Source organism: Nomascus leucogenys, chromosome 9 (assembly GCF_006542625.1).
Source record: "Nomascus leucogenys isolate Asia chromosome 9, Asia_NLE_v1, whole genome shotgun sequence".
Classification (NCBI taxonomy): domain Eukaryota; kingdom Metazoa; phylum Chordata; class Mammalia; order Primates; family Hylobatidae; genus Nomascus; species Nomascus leucogenys.
This window is the reverse complement of record NC_044389.1, coordinates 44,056,939-44,083,822: the sequence shown is the minus strand read 5'-3', so window position 1 is coordinate 44,083,822 and position 26,884 is coordinate 44,056,939. Positions and strand designations below refer to the sequence as shown.

General features: G+C 33.6%; 1 long non-coding RNA gene across 1 annotated transcript; it reads left to right on the top strand.

Moving 5' to 3' along the window:
• Positions 1-9,859: 9,859 nt before the first annotated feature.
• Positions 9,860-16,217, top strand: LOC115836631. The gene is made up of 2 exons (XR_004031632.1): positions 9,860-9,965; positions 15,677-16,217. It is a non-coding gene; the product is annotated as an uncharacterized LOC115836631 (long non-coding RNA).
• Positions 16,218-26,884: the final 10,667 nt, after the last annotated feature.

Genomic DNA, 26,884 nt, shown 5'->3' with positions numbered 1-26,884 from the left:
ATTCTTAGAAGTGATCTTAAAAGTATAAATGCATATGCAATTTTGCTAGATATTGCTACTTTACCTTCTGTTGGTGTTGTGCCATTTTGCATTTTCAGCAACAAAGTTTGAGAGAACCTGTTTCTCTACTTCAACAACAGCAGTTCTTCAAACTATTGCATTATTTTGCCAATTGATAATAAATAGTATCTGTATCCATATGTAATTTGAATTCAACTTATTATGTTTAAAATTATTTATTCAAATAGTATCAATTTAATTAGTTTTCTACATATTCTAGTCCATTTTTATTGTTACCACTTTTATCTCTTCTCTATTTTTGAAGCTTTTTCTATATTATTTACATTTACCTTTTGTTGCCTTATGTGTATATGGGTGTATGTGTGTATTACCAGTTTGCCATTTTTAAAAAAGTATATATTTTCATAAAATTTTGGATTTTTGTGAGAAAATACATTTTTATTTTTAGGTAATATAAAGAAAGTCATGTTTTCTCCTAATACATGTGTTTTTATCCTTACATTTTAATTTTGAATCTACTTGGAAGATTTGACATATGGTATGAAAAATGATCCAATTTTACTACCTCCACTTTTTTTCCCAGTTGATTGTAGATGACAGATTTTTTCCCTATATTCAGTTCCATTTGCCTTTCAATTTTTTAATGTACAAATACCACATTCTTTAGAATTTTAGTATGTAGCAATATCTGGTAGAGTTAGTATCCTTCCCCTCACTATTGATCTTCTTATTTACACTATTCCTACATGATTGCTTTTCTGTTATGACATTTTCTCTTAACCCTATTCCAAATAATGTTTTATCTTTACCACTCTACCAAATCCACCCTTTTCAATGCCATCAATGTCATCTTTATTTTGTTAAATCCAGTGCCTAATTACCATATTCTCATTTTACCATACCCACCTGCAGTTCTTTAAAGAGTCGCCATTCCCTCCTGCTAAAGCTTTGCTTGCTTTCTCATATACCACATGTATCTGGTGTTCTGCCCAGATCATTGCCTACTCCCCCTCATGCAGTTTTGTGCAAAAATCCCTCTTCCTAGCTCAGCTTCTGACTGTGGAAATATCAAAGAAGTTATCCCTCTAACATTGTCTGTTCTTTATTTATTCTCACATCTAAGTCTTTGATGCAATTCCATGTTGTTAAATTTCGCTATAAGCCAAATTCATATCTTCACCCACTCCTGATTGCTAGATTTATATATAGCTCTACATTTCCACCTGACTGTATAAGAAATACTTGAAACTTAACATATCAAAAATTGAATTATTTATTTAATCCAAAATTTTGCTTCTCCTTTTCAACCCTGTCCCAGTAAATGATATCCATTTCCTTCCAGTTGCTTAAGAAAAACATTAACTTCATCCTTGAGTCTGCTCTTATGCCTTACATTTAATCAATTATCAAATATTATTAGCTACAAATTCAAAAAATATCCAGAATTTGTCCAATTATCTTCATCTCTATTGCTATCATACTCAAGCCAGCTGCTACCATTTCTTATCTATTCTTTAAAAATATAATATTTAAAGTGATATCCTGCTTCTGCCCTCAGTCCTCTAGAGTCTATTTCCAACATAGGGGAAAAATCGAATATTTTAATAGGTAAGCCAATACTTCAGAGTCATCATAATTAATAGAGCATGGTACTGGCATAGGAGAGACCTATGGTTCAATGGAAGAAAATTGAAAGTTTGTTAATAAAAAGTTATACGTATGGTTAATCCATTTATTTTAAAATTTTAATTTTCATGGGTACATGGTAAGTATATATTCACATGGGATACTTAGATTTTTTATTTAGGTATGCAATGCATAATAATCACATGAAGGTAAATGGAGTATTCATCACCTCAAACATTTATAATTTCTTTGTTATAGAAACATTCTAATTAAAAATACTCAATTATTTTAAAATACACAATACTTTTTTTTTACTGTAGTCACCCTATTGTGCTAGCAAATACTGTATCTTATTTATTCTATCTATGTTTTCATACCCACTAACCATCTCCACTTTCCCTGTCCCCCCACTATCTTTCCCAGCCTCTGGTAACCAACATTCTACTTTCTATCTCCATGAGTTCAGTTGTTTTAAATTTTAGCTCCCACAAATGAGTGAGAAGGTGCAAAATTTGTCTTTCTGAATCTGGTTTATTTCACTTAATATAATGTCCTCTAGTTCCATTCACGTTGTTGCAAATGACGGGATCTCTATTTTTTATGGCTGAATAGTATTCCATTGGGTATATGTACCACATTTTCCTTATTGATTTGTCTGTTGATGAACACTTATGTTGCTTCCAAATCTTGGCTATTGTGAGTAGCACTGCAATAAACATAGGAGTGCTGATACTCTTTGATATATGAATTTCCTTTCTTCGGGTTATATATGTAGCAGTGGAAATGTTGGATAATATAGTAATTCTATGTTTAGTTTTCTGAGGAATGTCCATACTGTTCTCCATAATTCCTGCATTAATTTAAATTCCCACCAAGTGTTTCCTTTTTTCTTAATCCTTGCCAGCATTCTTATTGCCTGCCTTTTGGATAAAAGCCATCTTAACTGGGGTGAGATAATGTATCATTGTAGTTTTGATTTGCATTTCTCTGATTATCAATGACGTTGAGCACCTTTTCATATACCTGTTTGCCATTTGTATATCTTTTGTTGAGAAATATCTATCCAAATATTTTGCCAATTTTTAAATTGCATAATTAGATTTTTCCTATTGAGTAGTTGGAGCTATAGATTCTGGTTATTAATCCTTTCATAGATTGGTAGTTTGCAAATATTTTCTCTCATTCTATGAGTTGTATTTTCATTTTGTTAATTGTTTCATTTGGTGTGCAGAAGCTTTTAACAGGACGTGGTCCCACTTGCCCATTTTTGCTTAGGTTGCCTGTGCTTTGGGGCGTTACTCAAGAAATCTTTGCCCTCTCCATTATCCTGGAGAACATCCCCAATGTTTTCTCGCAGGACTTTCATAGTTTGTGGTCTTAGATTTAAGTCTTTAATCCATTTTGAATTGACTTTTGTATATGGTGAAAAAAAGTGGTCTAGAAGCTATATCTCTCCTTCATTTTATATTGAAAAAGTAATTTAAAATCAATCATATCTAAATTTAAGACCAAAAGTTAGAAAACTCTCAGAAGAGAACTTAGGAGTAAGTTTTTGTGATTTTGAATTAGGCATTTTTTTCTTTTACATGTGACACCCAATATACAAACAAACAAACAAACAAACAATAAATAAATTGGACTTAAAATAAATAAATGCTTTGAATAATATGAAGAAAGTGAATAGACAGCACACATGTTAGAATATATTTGCAAATTCAGTATGTTCTGATAAGGGACTTGTATCCACAGTATATAAAAAACAATTACAATGAAATAACTGAAAATGAAAGAAAAGTAAAAAGTGGCAAAGAATTTAAGTAGTTATTTATCCAAAAAAGATACAAAAATAATTAACAAGCACATGAGAAATGTACTCAATTATGTTTAATCATTAGGGAGCTACAAATCAAAACCAAAAGAGCGATGCCACGTGATATCCAAAAGATGACTCATACTGAAACAAAACAGAAAATAGTAAGTTTTATGGAGAAAATGAAAACCCCATGATTGGTCATGGTATTGCAAAATGATACAGATTCTTTGGGAAACAGTTTGGCTGTTTCTTTAAAAGTTAATTATGGAGTGACCATATGATTCAGCAGTTCTATTAATAGATATATACTCAAGAGAAATGAAAACATACGTTTACACAGTATACATATATTCTATTACAACATACTTGTCCCATATTGGAAACAACCTAAAAGACCATCAACTAAAAAGTGGATAAACAAATATGGTTTTCAAACATTAATAAACTTAAATATTACTCATTAGTGAATAATATTAAAACTTTTAATATTGCTTTGAAACATTACGCTTAATGAGGGAAGGCAGTCACAAAAGGTAACATATTATATAATTTAATTTATATGAAATATCCAGAATGGGCAAATTCATAGAAACAGAAAGTAGATTAGTGCTAGCCAGGAACTAGAAGAAGGAAGCAGTGGAGATTGACAGATAATGAGTACAGGGCTTCTTTTTGTGAACATGAAAACGTCCTAAAATTAAATAGCGGTGATGGCTCCAAACTATGTAAATATACTAAAAAAGCAAAAGTAAAAAACCCTCAGTGAATTGTATGTTTTAAAATGGTGACTTTATTGATATGTGGATTTTATTTAAGTAAAACTCTTATTAACAAAAGGTGTTTCAAATCATGTAAATCTTTTCAATATCTTCACATCTTATTCTGAGTAATAGCTAGCTTAAAACTTGTTAAATTATTTAATGAATATATGAAAAATATAAAATGTATAATATTACAGTGTGGGTGGTATTTTGCTAAATTATATGGAATTTTAATTAAGAGTCCATTCAGTAAATGACAGGCAATGTTCACCCTACATGGCAAGAAAGGGACACCTGTTCAAAAAGATCCCAGGAGACTGCAAGAGCAATTTCATAGTCATAAGTTGGAAAATAGCTAGGTCTTTTAAAGGAACTTTAAGGAACGATAAGATTCCCTATAAAAATGGAACATAATGAGCAACAGGGACAGGAGTGTCTATGGGTAGCTGGAGAATTCTGCTTATAATTGTTTTTCTTAAGCTGGGAGTTTGGAAACATAGTCCAAGAAAAGTATATTTTGTAATAATAATTGACTGGAAAATATATATCGTGACCTATCACTGGTTTTATATTCATCCTAGAACTTAGAGAATATGCAAAATTTAAGGAAAATGAAATAAGCTTTACTACCCAGTGTTACAAAATCTTACCCAGACTAGGATGGTCCTTGTTCATGTCTGTTTTGAAGAGTTTCACTTTTAATCTATTGTTAAAGCTGAAAGAGGATTAGCTTATTTTTAAAACATCTTTAAAAAAATCAATTTAGTCTACACTCTCCATTCAAGAACAGAAATCTGGATACAAAATGATTTAAAATAAATAAGTGCATAAAACGTTTTGGACAGGAGCAGTCTGAAACAGTTAAATACTGCCACTGCTGACCATTTAATGAGAAAACTAGTTGTGTTACTCTGAATTGTGCCATACTTGATTACACCTCTGCAAATTTCAGGAAGCTGATATATCAGCGTTTGGTGGGATTAATAGAAGATTTGGAAAATGATAGAAGATGCATGCATAAATTGTGTGTGGGTACAAAGCTCAGTGTTCATTGCTGTTTTTCAGAAAAAGATTCGTGTTTTCATTGTGATATGTTTGCTTGATATGTAGTACGTAAATATAAACAATTTAGATACTATATTTAGCCATCGCTGTGCTTCTGTGGCAGTCTTTGGGAAGGGCATATCTCAGAGCTGCCTTCTAGAGAATCTACTGCAAGAAGGAAGGTAGCCCATATCCTCCACCTGTGGCTGGCCCACTTTCACAGAATTTCTGTCCAACAAATGACTTCCTCATGGGCAGTCTACGCTGGAGTTCTCTGTTGGACTGGCTGAAACTTTTGCAAAACTCTACTACTGGCTAAGGCTCTTTCTAGTCTTCTTCTCCCTTTTCTTTCTGTGTTAACTGGAGTCACGTATTATTTTAGGCAGATAACTTTACCAATTTAATTTCTGAATCAGTATGTATAAATGTGTTGATTTGTAGTGGTTGTGGAGATAATAGCTCTAAGATGTATTTAATGACTTCCTTAGCAGTAAGAGTTTAGACAGTAATACAGAAAATTCTCTAGTTATATCCAGAGAAGAGTGATTTATGGAAGCAAAAAAAAATTAGATTCTTACATTACTGTTGGAAATGATAGATTAATAAAGGATAGAGAAGTACACAGGCAACTCTTCTTTTCTTCATTATCTAAGACCCCATATCAACTCTACCATCTTTAATTTTTATATCCCTATAACCGTAAGACCATGTTAGTGGGGAATACAAATTCAGAGGTGACCTTGCTTATTTGCCTTAGTTAAAGAATTGTATTTTGACTGGTGTAGGTATTCAAGAAAATACGTCATAAAGATCAGCATTTTGATATGTGAACTAATATATTAAGGTTTCTTAGATATTTCCAGTTTTCTAAGATAACTGAGCTATTTCTAATGTTAGTGTTATAAGTTCACACACAACTATAATAAGAAAATAGTTGGTAAATACATGCATAGCTTCCTTTTAAGCATTTATGCATATATAGCTTTACTAGCTCCCATTGACAGATTAGTAGGCAGTAGAATATAAATCAGAATGTCACTGTCATTTGGAAATAAAACACAAACATATGTATTACAAAATTATTACAATCATTACAAAATCAAAAGCACATATGTATGTTTTTTATTCCCAAGTGACAGTAACATTCTGATTTATATTCTACTGTCTAATAATCTGATAACAATAAATAATAAGATCTGAAGAATTATAATAAGGTAAGTTTGAATGTGTTGTGTTCTTTTCCACATTTAAAATGGTTATTAACTTTGAAGGCTATTTGTGTGCTGTTGCCATTTTAGAAATTATATTGGTCTGTATTACTAGGTTTTCCTGATAAATTTTAACACCATGCTATTTTGAACTTGAGGCCTTTTACTATGCTAAAAAATTGTCCTAGTCTTTCCATCATTATGGAGTATGGTTTCCACAGATTTTTATTTTATTTTTTAAATTTAGGCTTATTCTATAGGACCAATCTTCATATAATTAACATTGGTGCCCTCTTATTTACTATTTTTGTATTCATAATTTCCAGGATTAAACTTATCATCCTTCTTTTAAGAACTGAGTAACTAAGGGTAAATCATCCTGGTACCTACAACAATTCTGTTTTCCTTAAAAAAAATCATACTAAAGATGTTTTTCTCTCAAACTTCCATCTAACATTTTTTACTACCTAATGTCCAATTGACACTCCAGAAATACTCTTCATTCTTCTCCATTCTACTGTCTTCCCCTAGGAGATTGACATGTATAAAGCAGATCATAAGTGTCTGGGTTACATTTATGTTTTACTAATACAGAACCTGTAAAGAAATCTGAAGGAATACAAAACTTGACATGAAGATAATTATTCCCCTACTTTGTCTCTCAAAGTTGCTTTGAACTGGCTGTTTTCTGACATCAAAAGTTACCTTTCCTGTTGTTAGCTTCCTTTGCAAGACATTGACCACTTCTAGGTTTTAGTAACCTCCACTTTTTTCATGCCTTAATGGCTTGGGATACTAACAGTATTGGAGCTATTAGACACACCATTCCCGGTGGTTTCCCTTAGAAATCTGGATTCCCTTTCACTCACTTATTTGCAGTTATCCCTTGTAAATAAACCCTTCTTGACTTACATTTGAATGTGTCTTCTGTTCCCTTTTGTGATACTGACTGACACAGCTAAATTTGAGCACTAAATCATACACACCTTTTTAAAATAAATCTTTGCAATTACATTTGCAGCTTGTATAATATCATCTGCATTTTAGAGATGATAAAATTGAGACACCAAACTGTCCTCCTGCCAATTTCATGTGTAAATTCTAATTTCCAGTGCCTCAGAATGACAGAAATTTAAGGACAGAGTCTTTAATGAGGCAATTAGGTAAATGAAGTCCTATGCATGAGTCCTAATCCAAAATGGCTGGTGTATTTCTAGGACGAGAAGATTAAAACACAATAGCACAGACTTAGGGATGACCATACGTGACATAATAAGAAATATTATGTTTGGTTTCTTCACCAAGTTTCTGGCACAGAGGTTCTAAAATACTTGTAACTTCCTAAATAATAATGGTGATAGGAGCATCTTGTGTTATAGTATTTGATCTTAGTCTCCAGTTTCTGACACAAGAACTTCTAACACCCTTGGAATCTCTGAGGTCATAAGTGTCTTTTTGTATGTTAATGTGTTGAACACTGGTTGGGGCCCCAAGATACCTTCTGGATGGGGGCTGGTTGCCAGAGCAATCAATAATATAATTAGAGAGTTGGAACTTTTGGTCTTACTCCTTCACCTCCAGGGAAGGGAAAGGGATTGGAAACGGAGTCCAATAATCGATAAAAAAAATTTTATTAATTGTTCCTACATAAAGGATTATCAAAAACTTTTAATAGCATTTTGAGGGCTTTTGTATTGGTGAATGCATGCACAGCAACTGACTGTTCAGTTATATCTTTTGTAGTAACCTGATTAGGGGCTGGGTTCAGTGGCTCATGCCTGTAATCACAACACTTTGGGAGGCCGAGGTGGGCAGATCACTTGAGGTCAGGAGTTCAAGACCAGACTGGCCAACAAGGTAAAATCCTGTCTCTGCTAAAAACTCAAAAATTATCCAGGTGTGGTGACACACGCCTGTAGTCCAAGCTACTCAGGAGGCTGGGGCAGGATCTCTTGAACCTGGAAGGCAGAGGTTACAGGGAGCCGAGATCATACCACTGCACTCCAGCCTGGGGGACAGAGCAACACTCCATCTCAAATTACATAAATAAATAAATAAAATAAAATATAAATAAGTAAAATAATATGATTAGGGTAAATAAAGCATTTCCGTGAATTCTGTGAGCTGTTAAGGCAAATTACCAAACAAGAAGGGAGTCGTGAAACCCCTCATTTATATTCATGTCAGACAAAAGTGCAGATAACGTGAGGGCTTACTAGTTATGACTGGTGTCTGAAGTGGGAGCAGTCTTTTCAGGCTAAGCCTGTAACCTGGGAGTCTGCACTAACTCCAAGTATTTAGTGTCAAAATTGAATTAAATTGTAAGACACTCGATTGGTGTCTACAAAGAGTTGGATAATTGCTATGTGTAGAAAACCCACACATTTGGTGTGAAAAATATTGAGAGTAGAGGAAAATGAGTTTTCCTTTTTCCATCTGTGAACACATCAATAAGGTGGCCATTTCCAACTAACGAGAGAAGCTTCAAGAAAGCAAACCTGCCAATACCTCGATCTTGGACTTCCTAGCCTCCAGAAGTATGAGAAAATAAATTTCTCTTGTTTAAGCCACCCAGTCTGTGATAGTTTATTATGGCAGCCCTAGCAAATTGATGTATATGCTTAAGCCTTACCTAAAATAACCACACCTAAAAAAATGCAAGCATTAATCACAGTTCTGTCAATCCAGTGCACAGTTCTGTCAATCCAGTACTATATTAACCACATAATTTTTCTCTTTAATATATTCTGGCAATTATCATTTGCTGATTGCTTCATGTCATTCATATTATTTTCTCAATTATATTATAAACCATTAAAAACAGTTTAATAATTTTATATCTTCTAGTGATAAGAACTGCCAATAATCATTTAAGATTTGACAAGTACCCAGCTAATTGTAATTGCATCACCTGTATTATGTCACTTAATTCTCCAAAACTTCTTTTTTTTATTTTAATTTAACTAGTTGTATCTGTATTTTGTAGACGGAAAAAATGTAGTCAATAAAACTTAAACAAGTTGCCTGTGTTCACACAACTGCTAAGCTGCAGAGCCTGGATTCTTACTCAGTCATACTTAGGAACTCGTCTATGGAGCCTATGCTACTGATGATAATTCCTACCCAAAGCGCAGCACAGTAATGACCTAGCATGTTGCAAGGCATATAAAATAGGCGCTTAGAAAATCTTGGGGCTATGAGAAACAATTTCAAATACAAAAACATAATCTAAAATAATTAGAGTTATGTTTAAAATTAGGATACCTTACTTATAACTTGTGAAATATAGTCAGTATTTCTTCTCAAATTATAATGATTAAAATCTTATGACTATATTTAGCTAAAATAATAAACTAAGAGTAATGACACATTTTTAACAAATATTTTTTCAGAGCTGAGAACCCACTCTATCATCATTAGATAGTGGCAGTTCCTGTAAGTTTTTAAGGGTTATTGGAAGTTTACTTCTCTTCATACAGCTTCACCTAAATTGTGAGTTCCAAAACTGCAAGAGTGTTTTCTAGTTCATTTACTATCACTTATCTAAGACCTAAAATAGCACTTGACAGAGTGTAGTTACCAGTAGATAATAGTGAAATGCATAATCAATAATTAATATAAATCAATAAATAATATAAATCAATTCCAAGTATATCAGCTATTATTAAAGTAAGGGACAAGATGGATAAGAAACACTGAAAATATAGTAAAAAAAAAAGCCACTGCTAAGTAAACTGCCTGGTGGGAAACAGAGATAACAGAAAATAACAATAGAAACTTTAAATCACCTTGTTGATATTTGGTCACATCAAATTAAACGTGCTTCTTAGTTTCAAATTAAAGGTCTTCATCTCTGTCCTTCATAATAGTTTATAAACATAGACATATATGTATCCAAAAAATCTGACAAACTTTTCCAAAATACTCATCCTGATTCTCATCTAACAATGTACTGCATATTTTACCTGTCTCATATCCGGGCCTGTTTCACAGAATTTAAACACCACAAAGTTATGGATTTTTGTCAATTTTCTTGCCATAGATCTTGGCTTATAATCTTATGCTTATGAATTGGTCACTTATATATGAAAGATGAGTTAAGTGAGTATCCCTTATCCAAAATGTTTAGGACCAAAAGTGTTTCAGATTTCAGATTTTTGGGGGGGCAGGGGTGGAATATTTGCATATATGTGATGAAATATCTTGGGGATGGGATGCAATTCTAACACAAAATTCATTTATGCTTTATATTCGTCTTATACAAATAGCCTGAGGTAACTTTATTACAAGATTTTTAATAATTTTGTGCATGAGATAAAGTTTTTGTACACTGAGCCATCAGAAAGCACAGACATCATGTGTAGAATTTTCCACTTGTGACATCATGTCAACACTCAAAAAGTTTAAGATTTGGAGCAGGAAAACGCAATATGAAGCACATTTTTTTTTACAGTATTTTCTCTCAAAGAAAGCGTATCAAGGGGGAGAATAGACATAGGCCTATGAATTGACTTAGTAGTTATATTTTTGTTGCTATTCTGATGTGTAAAACAGATGATTACTGGTACATATATCAACTCTCAAAAAATTACTTTTATTTATGCACAATTGTCATCTAAAAGACCACACTCCCAGATGTTTCATGAAGATAATATTAGAATTTATGTTATTTATTGAGTAATGAATCATGGATTATTTAATAGGGCTCAGAAAAATTCAAAAATTTTTCAGTAAAAAACAAATCCTAACTGAAATGATACACGATAGTCTTTCAGTGACCTACAAATTTTTAAGAAGTTTACATAAAACCAAAAATTTAACTATATAATTAACCCAAATTTTTGCAAACGACATATATATGAAATATCTTTTATGTCTAATATTTGTGTATAGCTTTATTTGCATAGTCTACATAACAGTTCTCTCCTCAGCCTCACTCTGTATAAGCACAAGTTAATATAGTACAGTTTTATGTCACTATTAGAAATGTATAAAATAACAAGCTACTTTGGATATGGAGATTTTCCAAGGTGACTTTTTTCTTGAATTATTTCTGTTATTAAATATTAATGATATGTAGCATACAGAGTAAGGTCATGATAAGTTAGACAATTCACCTTGTGGCAAACCTTTACTCATTTCAAGATTAATCATCAAAAGCTCAGCATTACACTGAAAATATTTTATCACTAATTTGTAAATAAACACAAACACATCCTGTCAGTTAACAAATGAGTCATCAGTCATAGAAAATGTACTACCTACATCTTTTTGTTTGTTTGCTTTTTACTTCATACTTTAACTTTCAATATGCTATTTTTTTCAGTAAAATTTGTACTGTAAAATATATAACCTATTTTTACATGAGATCATTTTTGTTATTATTTTCAAGATTCCCCAGAGACTATAGCTACATACTCACATACACATTTTCCTCTAACCATGTAACTGAATCCACCTGGTATTTTTTTATGAGGTTAAACTCATATGTAAAACTCATACATACATAAAAATGGTTAAACTCATACATACATAAAAATATGTATTTTTCTAAATCGTCATTTTTCCTATGCTTTTGATTTCAATTATTGCTAAAGATTCTTTATATTTTAAATATAAATGCAAACATTTTACTAAGGATTATTTCTTGGTTGTCAATTACTATTCTAGTAGCATATTCTTTTCTCAACTGGAGGTTATCGTTTATTTTACTGTATGTCAAGGTGAGTTCTGAAGGTCGATACTGAATTGAGATAAAGATGCTTTGGTCATATTTACAAACTGAAATATATATGAAGAAAAGAGAAATTTTAAGATACATGAGAGAGGATAAATTATATAGAAAAATGCGAAATTAGGTTTAAAAATTGTTAGAACAAGGCTGACTATTCCATTGAGACAAGTTGTAAAAAGGACATAGAGATGGTTTTAAGTGTATACATGTTTACACATGCATATAACAAAACATTCAGACTTTAAATTTTATTATCTCACTTTCTGTGTAAATTAGGCAAAACAATTGTCATTAGTTGTAAACAACCAAAATAGCAAGATTTAAAGAAGTATTAAATTGATGTTTTATAGTGATTTGGGCTTTAGAGAAGGAAGTATTATAGTGTTTAGCGAAAAACCAAAATCAATATATAATATTCTTTCTTCTCTCTTGGCCTGAACAAAGTTCAAATTTGGTTGCTTATCAGGTGACAAATGCAAAATTGTGCTTTGTCATAGTTAACTGTCTCTGTAATTAACAAAATGGGCTAGAAAAATCACTATTACTAGAAATGAACATTTATGTCACAATAGTGGAATAGACTCTGTAGAACAATGTAACAAGCCACCAGGGAATACTTTGCTCTGGTTTTTTGTGTTCACTAGATAAGTAGAAACTTCAGTTCTATATTCAATGGAATCAGAGAAGAAATCATTCCACATATTACCCAATTTAGTTGGAAAATCTTAGAAGGCTTTTTTTGGTGTCATATTCTGTGTAAAGACAGAATCAATTTCTATCTACATTTTTGACAAGGAAATTAAAGATATAACAATGTGCTCTACCGCATGTTAGGTAGAGACAGAATCTGTACTTGCATTTGGAATTTGCTTTAGATGATGATGAAGATGATGATAATGATGTTGTCTTTAGTCCTTCAAATCAGTGTGGTTAGGGTTACTTTCATTTTACTGGATATTTTTCCAGTTGTTGAAATTAAAGCTTAGAGGACTATATTAAATCCTGTATTAATAAAATATTAACTCTTGTAGAAGATTAAATATAATCTCCTAAGCTTTAATTTCACCAACAGAAAAAGTTATTTACATGGCAATTCAGTTAATATACCTGCAAATATCTATTGATGTTTTTGTCTTTAACTTTTGTTAACTAATCTTAAGAAAAATTTAAATGGTTGATGTGTATATTTTGCTCAGAGCATAGTGAAAAAATTCCTACAACAATTCAGAAGGTATGTATAACGGATATTGGGATAAACAGGGATGGTGCAGATCTTCGGGGTTATGTTATTTTACTAACATCTAAATTTATTTTAGATACTTAACAAGGAGCTAGAGTGAGGCATTTGAGCTTTATTCATTGAGTACCGGGGAGGGAAAAACTTCAGTTCCGAAGATGTAAAACAGGTGTTGTGCAGTGACTCTTCAATTAGTATATTCTTAGTCTTTCTCCATCTATGTGGTTTAAAATTTCCAGATAGTAATTCTTCCCACATGACTTACGTCTAATGTCTTGCTGCTGCAGCAGCAGTGAAGCTTAGCAATCTGCCTGTGTTCTTCACTGGTGTTGCTCTCCCCATGTCGGCTCTGCTGCCTTCTCTGCCTGACTCTAATTTTTCCTACTTATGTGATTCTCCATCTGCTTCCTTTTCTGGCGGCAAAGTGGCCCTGCCTATATGCTCCTTTGCATTCTGCCATCCTTGTAGTTTTGCTGTTGCTTTAACTATATTTTAAATATGTAGCACAGTTGATTGAAAACTGAAAAAATGTCTAGTGCTTGTTTAGATTTTTTGCAGAGAACAGTTAGTCTTTGCCACCAACTAAACTGTGCTTTAAACCTAGGTGCAGAAACTTCTTGCAATATGTTTTAAGTAACCAAAATGGAAAATCCAAGCAAACTGTTGCCTGTGTTTAGCCTTGCGATTTAAAGACAGCTGGTAGAGATAAGCACTAACATAAATCTTGTCTGAATTCCCCAAACCCAGTAAATGAATTGTGAATTCTTTATTGCTTTTTCTAGATATTTAACCACAGGTTATTGTGATATAATGGAAAGCACAATGAATTTGAATTTAGAAAATCTAGGTTCATAGTCTTTACCCACTTATGTGATATATGACCTAGGGGATATAACCTAATCTGTCTATATCTTCCCCCATCTCTACCTTCACTTTGGACATGAGGACAATGAGGTTGAGAGAAAACATGCAATTTCCTAAAGTTTTCAAAGCAAGAAAGTGTCAGAGATATACATCAAATTAGGTCTTTTTGACCTCAAAACACACAGGACACACAGTACTCAAGTCTGTTTTTTCAAAACTTATAGTAATGCTCCTTAAAAGTGATGCTTATTGCTAGAGTTCACCCATATTTGAACACCTGCATGACTTGTGACCAATTGCTATCTACCATTCATGATGCAATTTCTCTTTAGCCTATAACTGAATTCATAAGCCTCATTGTTATACTTCCCCACCACAAAAAAAAAACCTGAATTATTTTTGCCCTGTGACCTTACATTTCTACTTCTTTTCTGAATATCTTGCTGAACTTATGCCCATTCCAAATCACATGAAATTTATGTGGATCAGTATTTTATCCATTTCTTTTACTGTCCCCACAGTTCTTCTGATACACTCACCATGATGTTGTCACTCACTCTCTTGTCAAAATTTCAAATTCACTTGCCCTTTTTTCCTTTCACATTACATAACAAAACGCTAATCCTGGATAATCCAACTATCTACATTATCCTGCCCACAATTGAGCAGCTGAGCATTTATGATATAAATACTATAAGAATATTTAACATATATTATTATTTAACATCTATATACTTAATTGAGCATATTTACAACTCTAGATTCTTAACAGTCTTAGCTGGACTGTCGATCCCACTGAACAAGTATGTTTGCCTGAATATTTTTATTTTTCACTTTTCTCAAGTGTTAAATCCTCCTAAAGTATCATCAAACCTCCAATAAATCTTATTTCTTTCTCAAGAAATGATTTTATATACTACTTCACAGTAAAAAACAAAAATAAAAACTAAACAAATAGATGGGAACTATTTCAATATCCAGGAGATATAACACAAATCTATCGATATTTGTATTTTTTGTACTGTCCTTCCTTCTCTTTTCTTCCTGTTAAAATGTAGGAGGATTAATACAGATTATGTAACTTGACAAAAGTCACACAAATAGTGGAACAAGAATTTGAACTTGACCTTGAGATGGTGAAGTTTATATGTCAACATGACCCAGCTTAGTATGCTTGGATAGTTGGTAAAACATTATTCCAGGTGTGTTTGTGAGGGTGTTTTTGGAAGAGAATAGTATTTGAATTGATAGATTGAATAAAGATTACCCTCACCAGTGGTGACAGGCATAATACAATCATTTGAGAGCCTGAATAGTGCAAAATTGCTTCCTACTTGAACTGGGATGTCCATCTTGTCTTGTTTTCAGACGTTAGTGCTGTTGCTTTAGGACCTTCAGACCTGGATGGGGAAGTATGATCAGGATCCTGGTTCTCAGGCCTTCTGGTCTGTACTGTAGCTATACCTCCAGCTTTCCTGTGCTGTCATTTTGGAGACAGCAGGTCATGAGACTTCACTGCATTCATAATTATGTGAGCCAGTTTGTCATGGTAAATATGTGTGTATGTATGTATGTATGTATCCATCCATCCATCCTATTGATTCTGTTTCTCTGGAGAACACTGATTAAAACACCTCTCTGCCTTCAGAACCCATTTTCTTTCCTCTGACATATTAATACTTTGAATTTTATAGAGAGATATTACGTGAGCAGATGCGGCATCTTTACTGAATATAAAATGGTCAGTTTTGCTGCATCACCCAATTTTCTTACTCTGATAAAAACTATAATGTAAGAAATGAGATAATAATTATAAGTGATTATGACAAGTGTAATAATAACATCACTTTTATAAGGAAATAAGGAAAAACAATAATTTATAATGAAATAAAAACTAACGATCCACATACCTTTGCTGTGGTCAATAATTTAACTTGATGTTTAAGAAAGCCAGTTTTTTTCTTTGAAGCTCCTCAGGATCTACTGCAATGTGATTTATTTCTGAAACACTGTGAAATTAATGAAAATATTATTTGTAGGGAAAAATGAGTTTACTTGAATTTCTAATAGGCTTTGCCAGAAGCAGCAGCTGTGCCTGTGTCAAGAATATTTCATGCTGAAAAATGGAAGGTTGATTTCTGCTGTTTTTCCTTTCTTTCCCCTTATTTTTGTCATTTATCATTTTGAAGAAAAAGGGAATAATTTTAATTATTTAATTATAACATGGGGGAAGAATAATAGTGTGCCTAGAAATGCAGCTATGTCCAACTCAGTTTTAGTATAATTTAGGTTAGTTATCCCAGTCACTTGAGTTTGCCCCAATACTGTTAATTGTAAAAGATCAATCAATCCTAACTATTAAATTCATATGAAAATCAGTTTCTGCTCTTTAGAAAAATGTCGGGATCTTATTAAGGAGGTAAGTTATGCTCTGATGTCTTCCAGACTTAAGAAATAGGTGCAGAAATGGATACTTCAGGCATATTCTATGAGTGCTTTCTACAGATTGTCTTTGTTTCATTACTCAGTACACCTTAGGAATGAATGTTTAACCTGTTTCATATTATCCACAAAGTTTTTTGAGTAAAATGATTAAATGTCTTCCAACAGTCATGTGATCTGTGATATCCCTGCCCCATGCAGGAAAAAAATATGTATATAAAATTTAAAAAATGAAATACAATAGTGAGTTTATGTTATATTATACTTATATTACACCAGTATTAGGTAATTTTGCTTTAACATTCTTTTCTGATGCCCTCCAAGCAAGTATTTACTCGTGCGTTTTCAATTTTAGAAGGATTTGACATCAAACTTCGCAGTTTCAGTTGCTGAATTTCATTACATACCAGTTCATCTTTTTGAACATTAGTACACAAACTGACTCAAGTATACTTGCGTCCCTCCCATTTTTTATTATTTCTCGAAGAGCTATTATTTCTCAAAAGTGTTTCTTAAAATACACTTGCAGTTTCTCTTTTGCTGGAGAAAGAGCTCTGAATTCAAAAGATCTGTCTTTAAGTCCTGGGTCTGCTTCTTAACTCATCCAGGTCTTTAGGTAAGTCAGGTACAGTTGTTGTTTTCATCTGAAGAATACATTTCCCAGACAATTATTTAACAGTTAAATGGAAAAAGGTCTGGGCTATGGCATAGGATTTGAAAAAAATACAGGATATGGATAATAGTAAATCACTATATACATGTAAATCGTTGTGTTAAGGAGGATCTATTAGTATCCTTGAACACCAAATGTCTAGACTAAGTGTTTTGGCCTTATCTTATTATTATTATTATTATTATTTTTTGAGACAGTCTCAATCTGTTGCCCAGGCTGGAGGGCAGTAGCACACAATCTTGGCTCACTGCAACCTCCGCCTCCCGGGTTCAAGCGATTCTCCTGCCTCAGCCTCCCTAGTAGCTGGGACTATAGGCACACGCCACCACAGCCAGCTAGTTTTTATAGTTTTTAGTAGAGATGGGGTTTCACTATGTTGGCCAGATTGGTCTTGAACTCCTGACCTTGTGATCCACCCACCTCAGCCTCCCAAAGTCCTGGATTACAGACATAAGCTACCGCACCCGGCCATGTTTTGGCCTTATTTTATTAGAGTCAATGGTTTTTTAAGTGTCTGTATTTATCTTGGGCTCAAATTTCCTTTATTTAATGATTTAATTTTTCAATTTGAAGGTGATTCTCTCCTTCTCCCAACTCCTGTGTCTCTTTCTTGCCATTGATGATAGAAAACACATAAGAATAGATTTTTTCTATCTTTTCTGAATTCCCTGCTAACCTTGCCTAAAGCTTTAAGATTAGCCATTATTTATTCTACTTTGTCTTCTAAAAGGAGCCTAAATTCTATGTGTAAACTAATACCTTGTGCAACACTCATTTCATTGTGATATTTTAAACTTTTTTAAGCTTATTTTTAAATACTTGATTCTTATTTAGAAAGCCTTTATGTCCCAATATTTATGCTGGTTAATAGCAAAGATACATAAACAGAGATATTCACTCCTATGCATTTGCAGTGGTCTCATTAAAAATTCAAGTATGTTCTTTTAAATGTAGACCACCACAAATTATTTGTCTTTCATTCAAAAAGTGAACAATTATGTACCCAGTATTGGTAATGTAAAGATGAAGCATACAATTTTTAAAGTATATCCAGTAGATAACAGTCTCATGGGAAAGAGAAATTGACTATTATGATTTATGATATAGAAGCAGAGAAAATAACAGCTCTGATTGAGCGAGTCTGATGGATTGAGAGGAGTTTTCCCAGAGGAAGAGACATTTGAGCAGGGTTGAAGAGGATGAACAAAAGGAAAAGCAACAAAGGTATTAGAGATCCCGAGGTAAAGGAAACAATGCAAATGTGAGAAACAACTCTACGTGAGCATAAGCAGAGGAGACGAGGCAATAGAAAGCCATACACTTTTGATATGTCTCCCACCCCCAACCTCCAGCTTTTGCATCAGTATTGAAAGAGTGAAGAGGAAGCTGAAGGCTTCATTTCAGCAGTCCCTTTTATCCCGGCTGGGTCAGTCATCAAGAAAAGCCCATGACTGTCATATGCATTACTAAATCTTACCTTTCTTCTGGGCCTTATCCCGCACCCCCCCTTTTTTTTTTTAGAATGTGTGGTCTATTACTATCAAATGTTCTATATCCCAATGCTTTCTCAGAAAATTCCTTTTACTGTCTTGCTCTTATGGAAATATGATTTTCCCTTGAGGACATTGTTGTCCTGGATTCTCATACAAGTGGTGACTATTTTATCTTAATATTTGTAAGCAATACCTGGTGCAGAATATTAACTATGATGGATCTATTTGGAACATATAATCGGGATTATCAATTATTCTTTCTTGAAGCACTTTATCTGCCTAATTTTCCCTGAGCTCACTGATTCTATTACTCAGTCTCTTACGTGAGCTGCTTCACATCTACCCATCCTTTGATTTGAGTGTATCAGTGGCATCTTGAAACCCCTATGTATCTCCCCCTGAACTTTCTCTGTTTTCTTTTTTTTTTTTTGAGACAGAATTTCACTCTTGTTGCCCAGGCTGGAGTGCAATGGCGCCATCTCGGCTCACTGCAACCTCCACCTCCCGAGTTCAAGGAATTCTCCTACCCCAGCCTCCCGAGTAACTGTTATTACAGGCATAAGCCATCGCGCCCAGCTAATTTTTTGTATTTTTTTTTTTTTTTTTTGAGACGGAGTCTCGCTCTGTCACCCAGGCTGGAGCACAGTGCTGCAATCTCGGCTCACTGCAAGCTCCGCCTCCCGGGTTCACGCCATTCTCCTGCCTCAGGCTCTCCGAGTAGCTGGGACTACAGGCGCCCGCCACCACGCCCGGCTAATTTTTTGTATTTTTAGTAGAGTGGGGGTTTCTCCATGTTGGTCAGGCTGGTCTTGAACTGCTGACCTCAGGTGATATGCCCACCTCGGCTTCCCAAAGGACTGGGATTACAGGCATGAGCCACCTCGCCCGGCCACTTTCTCTTTTTGATATGGCTCTTATTTCATTAATGACAGCAAATCCAGTTGATCAGGTATTAATGCATGGGTTTATCCCTGACTCTTCTTTTACTTTCACAGCCCAAATCCAATTTTTTGGCAAATATTTCCAGCTTGGCCTTCAAAATAAACCCAGAATTTGACTATTTGTATCTATCCACGTTCCATCTTCCTGGTCTAAGTCAGCATCCCCTCTCTTCTGGATTATTGTAATAGTCCTCAGGACTTCATGCTTCTGTCCTTGCCTTTTTCATCCTTGAATCAATTCTCAGCAGGGCAGCAAGAGTGATGTTTTTCAATGATGGATAGATCATATCAGCCTTTTAAAACTCTCAAGTGGTTTTCCACATCATCCAAAGAAAAACCCAAAGTCTTCAATGCCTTGCCTGTACTGGCGGTCCATTATAACTCTGACTTCACCATCTAACATTATCCCCCTTGTCATTCTCATTTAGCCACAGTGGCTTGCTTTCTGGTCCTCAAATGCTCACACTCCACGTTGGTTCTCAGCTTTGCAGTTGATGTTCCATCTGCCTGGACTGTCTTGTCTAGATATCTGTAAGTTCATTCCCTTGATCACTTCTGGTCTTTGCCCAGACATGTCAGTAAAGTCTTTTGGAATCATCTTATTAAGTGTACAAACACCCTCCCAAGAGGCACATAATCTCTCTAGCTCTATTGTATTGTGTTTGTCACTATACAATTCCTTATTTTGATTTTGTTTTTATTTGTTAACTAGCATGTGAGCTCTATGATGGCAATGATTTTTGTCTGTTTAATCACAACAGGAGTTCGAAATATTTTTAAAAATTAAAAATAAAAGGGATAAAATACATATTTTTAAAAACAGTAAACATCAAAACTATGAAAAATGACTAGAAAATTTAACAAAAAATACATATGTAATTTGCAAGAATTAAAAATCATTGAATTTAAAATGTAATGAGAAATGGAAAGTTGCCCACATTGCTGTAGATCCACCTTGTTTCACCTTCTAATCACTCCCCATTGTTTCTTCCCCAAAGGCAACGGTTATCGTGATATTTAACATCAAAATTATTTTTGCCTTTCTTGCTTAATTTTATAGAAATAAGACCATATAGTATGCATTTTTACACTGCTGCCATTTTCTTCCCACGATTAATTTGTGGGATACATCTACTTTGTTGTATGCAGTTATAGTTTATATAATTTTATTGTTATATAATATTTTATTTAATAAATATGCAATTGCCTCTCTATTGTAATGTTAATGAATAATTCTACGGTTTCAAATTATTTGACTATTATTAATAATATTATGGGCATTCTTGTACATGTCTTTGGTCACTGCATAGGAAGACAGTATCGTGAGGCACACTAAGAAGAGCCTCTGGTGGAAAGGTAATCTACATTTTTGTAACCTATGGGGTATTTAAAGGTGCCCTCCCTAAATTCTTATTCCACTTGGCCTCAACTATAACAAATCTCAGTTTATGGGAAGAGTTGAGGATTCTTTCAGTGACTATAGCCTGTAATCTTTCATTGTAATGAGTTGTTTCTTATCCTTCAAATTTGAATTTATTCAAGCCTCTCTTTTATGAGTATCTCTTTATAAAAAAGTATGAAGTGTTAACAGAATATGCAAGGTTATGATAAAATGAACCCTACATACCTTAAATTAAAATAAAATACAAAACTAGCCATATTCTAAGAGCAGCCATTTTATAAAAAATCATACTCATAAAACCAAGAACATAGTGTTGTTATAGATCACTGCAAAGAAACATGAGTAACTCAGGGCCAGAGAGACAGAAAACATTTGCCTAGTGTCCCCTTGCCACTATTCCATGTGTGACATCTGTGACAGAGTCCATAGCATATGAAACTAAACTCAGCTGAAAAGAAAATCGGAAGGTTAATATTGGCATTATACATTTTTACAGATGCAGGAAAATTTCAACGATGCAAATATCTCTCAGAGAATATCAATGATTAAGATACTTTATATTTGTACAGTGATTGTACACACATTTAACAATATGTTACACTAAACAAACTATGAATCCACCCATACTTCATGTAATCCTTAATACAGTACTTGGATAAAGGTATTCTTATTTTTATTCAACGTAAGAGAGAACCTCACATCTGTAACACATTCTCCACTCCCACTCCATCCTCCACAGAGGAGGGATCTGAGCAAACAGAGAGCTATCCCACTTGAGAAAAGTGACATAATTTTCTCTGGTAAGATTTCTGAATGTAATTGAGAAAAAAGAATCTAAGGGCAATAAGACCTATGAAGGCGGGGCATGGCGGCTCAGGCCTGTAATCTCAGCACTTTGGGGGACGGGGTGAAAGTATTACCTGAGGTTAGGAGTTTGAGACCAGCCTGGCCAACACGGTGAAACCCCGTCTCTACCAGAAATACAAAAATTAGCCAGGCATGGTGTCGCATGCCTGTAGTCCCAGCTACTCAGGAGGCTGAAGCAGGAGAATCGCTTGAACCCAGGAGGGGGGTGTTGCAGTGAGCCAAGATCACAACACTGCACTCCAGAGCAAGACTCCATCTCAAATTTAAAAAAAAAAAAAAAAAAAGGCCAGGCGCGGTGGCTCACGCTTGTAATCCCAGCACTTTGGGAGGCCGAGGCGGGCGGACGAAGAGGTCAGGAGATGGAGACCACGGTGAAACCCCGTCTCTACTAAAAATACAAAAAATTAGCCGGGCATGATGGCGGGCGCCTGTAGTCCCAGCTACTCGGAGAGGCTGAGGCAGGAGAATGGCGGGAACCCGGGAGGCGGAGCTTGCAGTGAGCCGAGATTGCGCCACTGCACTCCACCCTGGGTGACAGAGCGAGACTCCGTCTCAAAAAAAAAAAAAAAAAAAAGACATATGAAGCAAATGAATATTGATCCCATTGTGACAGATAAGAACCTTAAGAAGCTAGAACAATATTCCCTTATTCTTTTCTTCACTATTTATTCACCCAATATTTTCAAAACACTATGGTATATCAGGCCCTGTTCTTGGTGCTGGAACTATAAAAAGAACAAGATAAAATGCTTTCCTAATAAAAATTGTGTGCAGTTACTGAAGACAGGTAATATATTTGATAGTATTGGTTACATAAGAAACCATTTCAAAATTTAAGGACTTAAAAAGTCAACTATTATTTAGCTTATATTTCTCCAGGTTGACAATTTGGCTCAGGCCCAGCTAGCTGTTCATCCTGCTCTTGATCTGCCTCACCTAATCTCAACTGTGTTTTTTCATATATCTTCTGAGCTGGTGGGGCTGCTGGTTAATGATGGTTTTGCCTAGGAGGGCTGGGGTAAATGGACATCATTTTACCTGGTCTCTAAGCACACAGCAGGCTAGGCTGCAATTGTTTATTTACATGTTGTCAAGATTTCCAGAGTAGCATCAGAGCAAGCATCAGTGTCAAAGCACTTCCTAGGTCACTATTTATCTCATATTGCCTGCTAGCCTATTGGCTCAAGCAAGAGAAAGTGTTAGTTTATGAAAGTCCATGTGTCAGGGGCTATTCAAGGGGATTAATACAGGGAAATATAAATAAACGAGAGAATTGTCATTGCAGCAATGTTACATGGATAGTAAATAGGTACATAAGGAAAAAAAATATACCTTTAGCTGAGAAATATCAGGGTTTCTAGAAGAGTTAACCATTTGATGACCTTAAAATGGCCAAGTATAAACTTGAAGTTATAAGGCATTTTTAAGGTATTCTGTTTCCTCAGAGTTTTGCAAGGAGATAATTTAAAAAGTAATAGAATATATATACATATATACACACACACACACGCACACACAACTGCTTGTGCAATGATCATTAAAGATGCTTTTAAAACTCCATAAAATACAATTATACTGGTAGAGAAGCAAATTTAAATATATTATTAGAAAACAGTAAGACTAGTTATCATATAAGTCATCAGAATTATCAATTTCACCACAATAAGTTGAGTCTTTCCTACTATGTAGCAAAAAACAATTCAACCCCACCCTCATGAAATATAGAAGCACCTGCTCTCTTTCAAAATGAAATACTTAAAGATGCTATGAGAAAACTTTCGTTTCTTAGCTTGTCACTGAGATGAAACAGACACTGCAGTTGATGCAAGCACAACTTATTACAAATGTCATAGACATTTTTCTCACAAATTTTATCATTCATTCAAAAATCCCTCAAGCATAATTTATATATGTAATAATGGAAAGTGGAGAAGGGTTTATTCTCTGTGCTTGGTAGAGAGGCTTTATAATCTCCATGTCTATTCCACTAATAAATGATGCTTTTTTCAATTCACTGATAGGAATACTTTCATTTTTTTCAAGAATGAGCAAGAAATAATAATGGCAAATACAAGGCAGATAGTTCCTTTTATTCATATTGACTGAACGTATGTAAGAGAGTTGACAACAGCTTAGGTAAAGTGGAAAGCCTCGGTGTAGTTCATAAAAACACTCCACTAGAATATACAGGTTGTTTCCTAAATAAGTAATCTTGAGAAAGTCTTTTAAGCTTCCAGGGTCTAATCTTCCTCATTTCTTAAAAAAAGTGATTATAATAATCAAATATACTAATGTATAATCTGAGAAGGTGCCAAGTATCTTCTTTATTATTTTTAAATTAGTTTATAAATTTATACCACATTCAACTTACTCTACTAAGTATAAGCAAATCACATTGAGAATTACAAAAATTCCAGATGCCTAGATCCTTCACAGACTATATATACTCCAGTGGGAAATATGAAGGACTTAAATTGTTAACTATAATACCAACATAAGGACAATATGAATCGGAATATTCAGTGAATTAATTATGTCACAGGAATATATGACATAATTAATAATTATAATTATTATATGTGACATAATATGTCACGGGAATGTGACATAATTAATAATTATAATGATTATAATAAATAATAATAATAATAATCCCAAACTATTTTCCTAGTAATACGTATCTAGGTATTAGAAAACGAGTACTGAATTGAGAATGAGAAGGTTGGAATTCTGACATAAGGTCTGGTAACAATATATGTCATTAGGAAAATCATCAATTTTATCAAACATACCCTTTTTGGTTTCTTTCTCAGAGTGCTTTTTCATACTTGCAAAGTGAACATGTTGATGTAAATGAAGTTACAGTTAACCTTCTATTTTCTCTTTCTGTGATTCTGGGTCTCTTCAATTTTCTTCTACATGAAGAAACATGTCATCCCTAGCTTTGGAAAATTTATTTGACTGAAGTTTGTTTATTTAGATAAATTATTATCCCAGCTTAGATATAGCCAAATGCATAAAAAGTATGAAAAATTGAAAAATGAAAAATAGGCTCATAATAATTCAACAAAGCTTGGGGTATTTTCTTAGTGTTCTTTAGGAGAATAGATATTCAATATCTGTTTTCAGAAGAGCAATTATCAAAGAGTCTTTGTTGCACAATATTTTACTTAATGGATATATAAAACAGAGATATGCAATCGCTTGTATTCTTTCTCAGAGTTGGGAATTACATAAAACAAAAAGTATTAGATTGTCCTGCCAGTAGGTTTTCTAGTATGCTCTCCCACTGCAGGTGCCAACTGTATGGGAATTGGGCGAATCTGCATCTGATTACATACACTGAAACAAATGATGCATTTTAAGTCAACGTATAGCCACTTGATAATTTAGATTGAGAGCTCTTTTCTTTTTGTTGCTTCATTTTACAATTTTAATAAACTTTATTGAGAGATAATTTGCATAAAATAAGTGCACCTATTTTTAAGTGCAAAGTTCAACTAGTTTTGACAGTTGTAATCCACCATGTGGTCTCAATAATAATCAAGATATAAAATATGTATACCACCATATATGCAATAAATTCTACCTGACTCTGGCCCCTGGCAACCACTGATTTGCTTTCTGCCACTATAAATTAGTTTGGTATGTCCTGTACTTTGATATAAATAGAACTACAGAAGTCTTACTCTTATGTGTTAATTTATTTCACTCAGCATAATGTTTTAGAGATTCAATGATATTTTTTCATGCATTGGTATATTGTTATTTAAGTTAATGAGCAGTATCACATCCTTTTGCTATACCATAAGTTATTTACCCATTTATCTGTTGATGGACATTGGGCTGTGCTGAGTTCTGGAGTTTTAATAAAGCCACAAGAAAAATCCATGAAAAAGTATTTGTGTAGACATGTTTTCAGTTATTTAAAATAAACAGCCACAGAACAGACTCCCTGGGTGGAATGGCAAGTATATTTTTAAATAAAAAGAACATGCCAAACTATTTTCCAGAGTAGTTGTATCATTTTACATTTCCACCAGTAATGCTTGAGACTTCTAGTCAGTCCACATCCTTGTCGATGTAAAGATTGTCATTCTTTTTAATGTTAGCTGTTTTTGTAGGTATATAATAGCTTAAATTTGCATTCTCCTAATGAATAATAGTGTTAAGAAATATTTAGATGTGTATGGATATTTTATTTTTTGTTTTGTAATGCAGCTGTACAGATTTCTTTTTCTATTTTTGATGTTGTTGTGTTCTCATTACTTATTTGTATATCTTTGCTTCTTTATATATACTTAATATGCTGGATACAAGTCCTTTGTCATATATAATTTACAAATAATATCAATAGGTATCTTAACTAAGTTCAATGTATATAATAATTTAGAAACAAGATTTTATTCTAGTGTATGGCTTGCCTTTATCTTGAATATATCTTACAAAGAACAGAATGCTTTAATTTCAATACATTCAAATTTATTAATTTCCTTCTTTCATATGAGTGCTTACTCTATGTGGGTTAAGCAACATTTACTTATTCCAAAGCCACAAAGATTTTCTGTTTGCAGAAGTGTTTTATGGACCAAATTCTTCCTTTAGGCTAATTATTAATGTCAAGTTAATTGTTGGTATGGTTTGAGGTAAGGAAGAGGGTAATATTTTTTTCCCCCACAGATGCTCAGTTGCTTTAACAGTATTTGTTGAAGAGATTACCTTTTAGACATTACATTACCTCCAATATTTGGTGAAAAT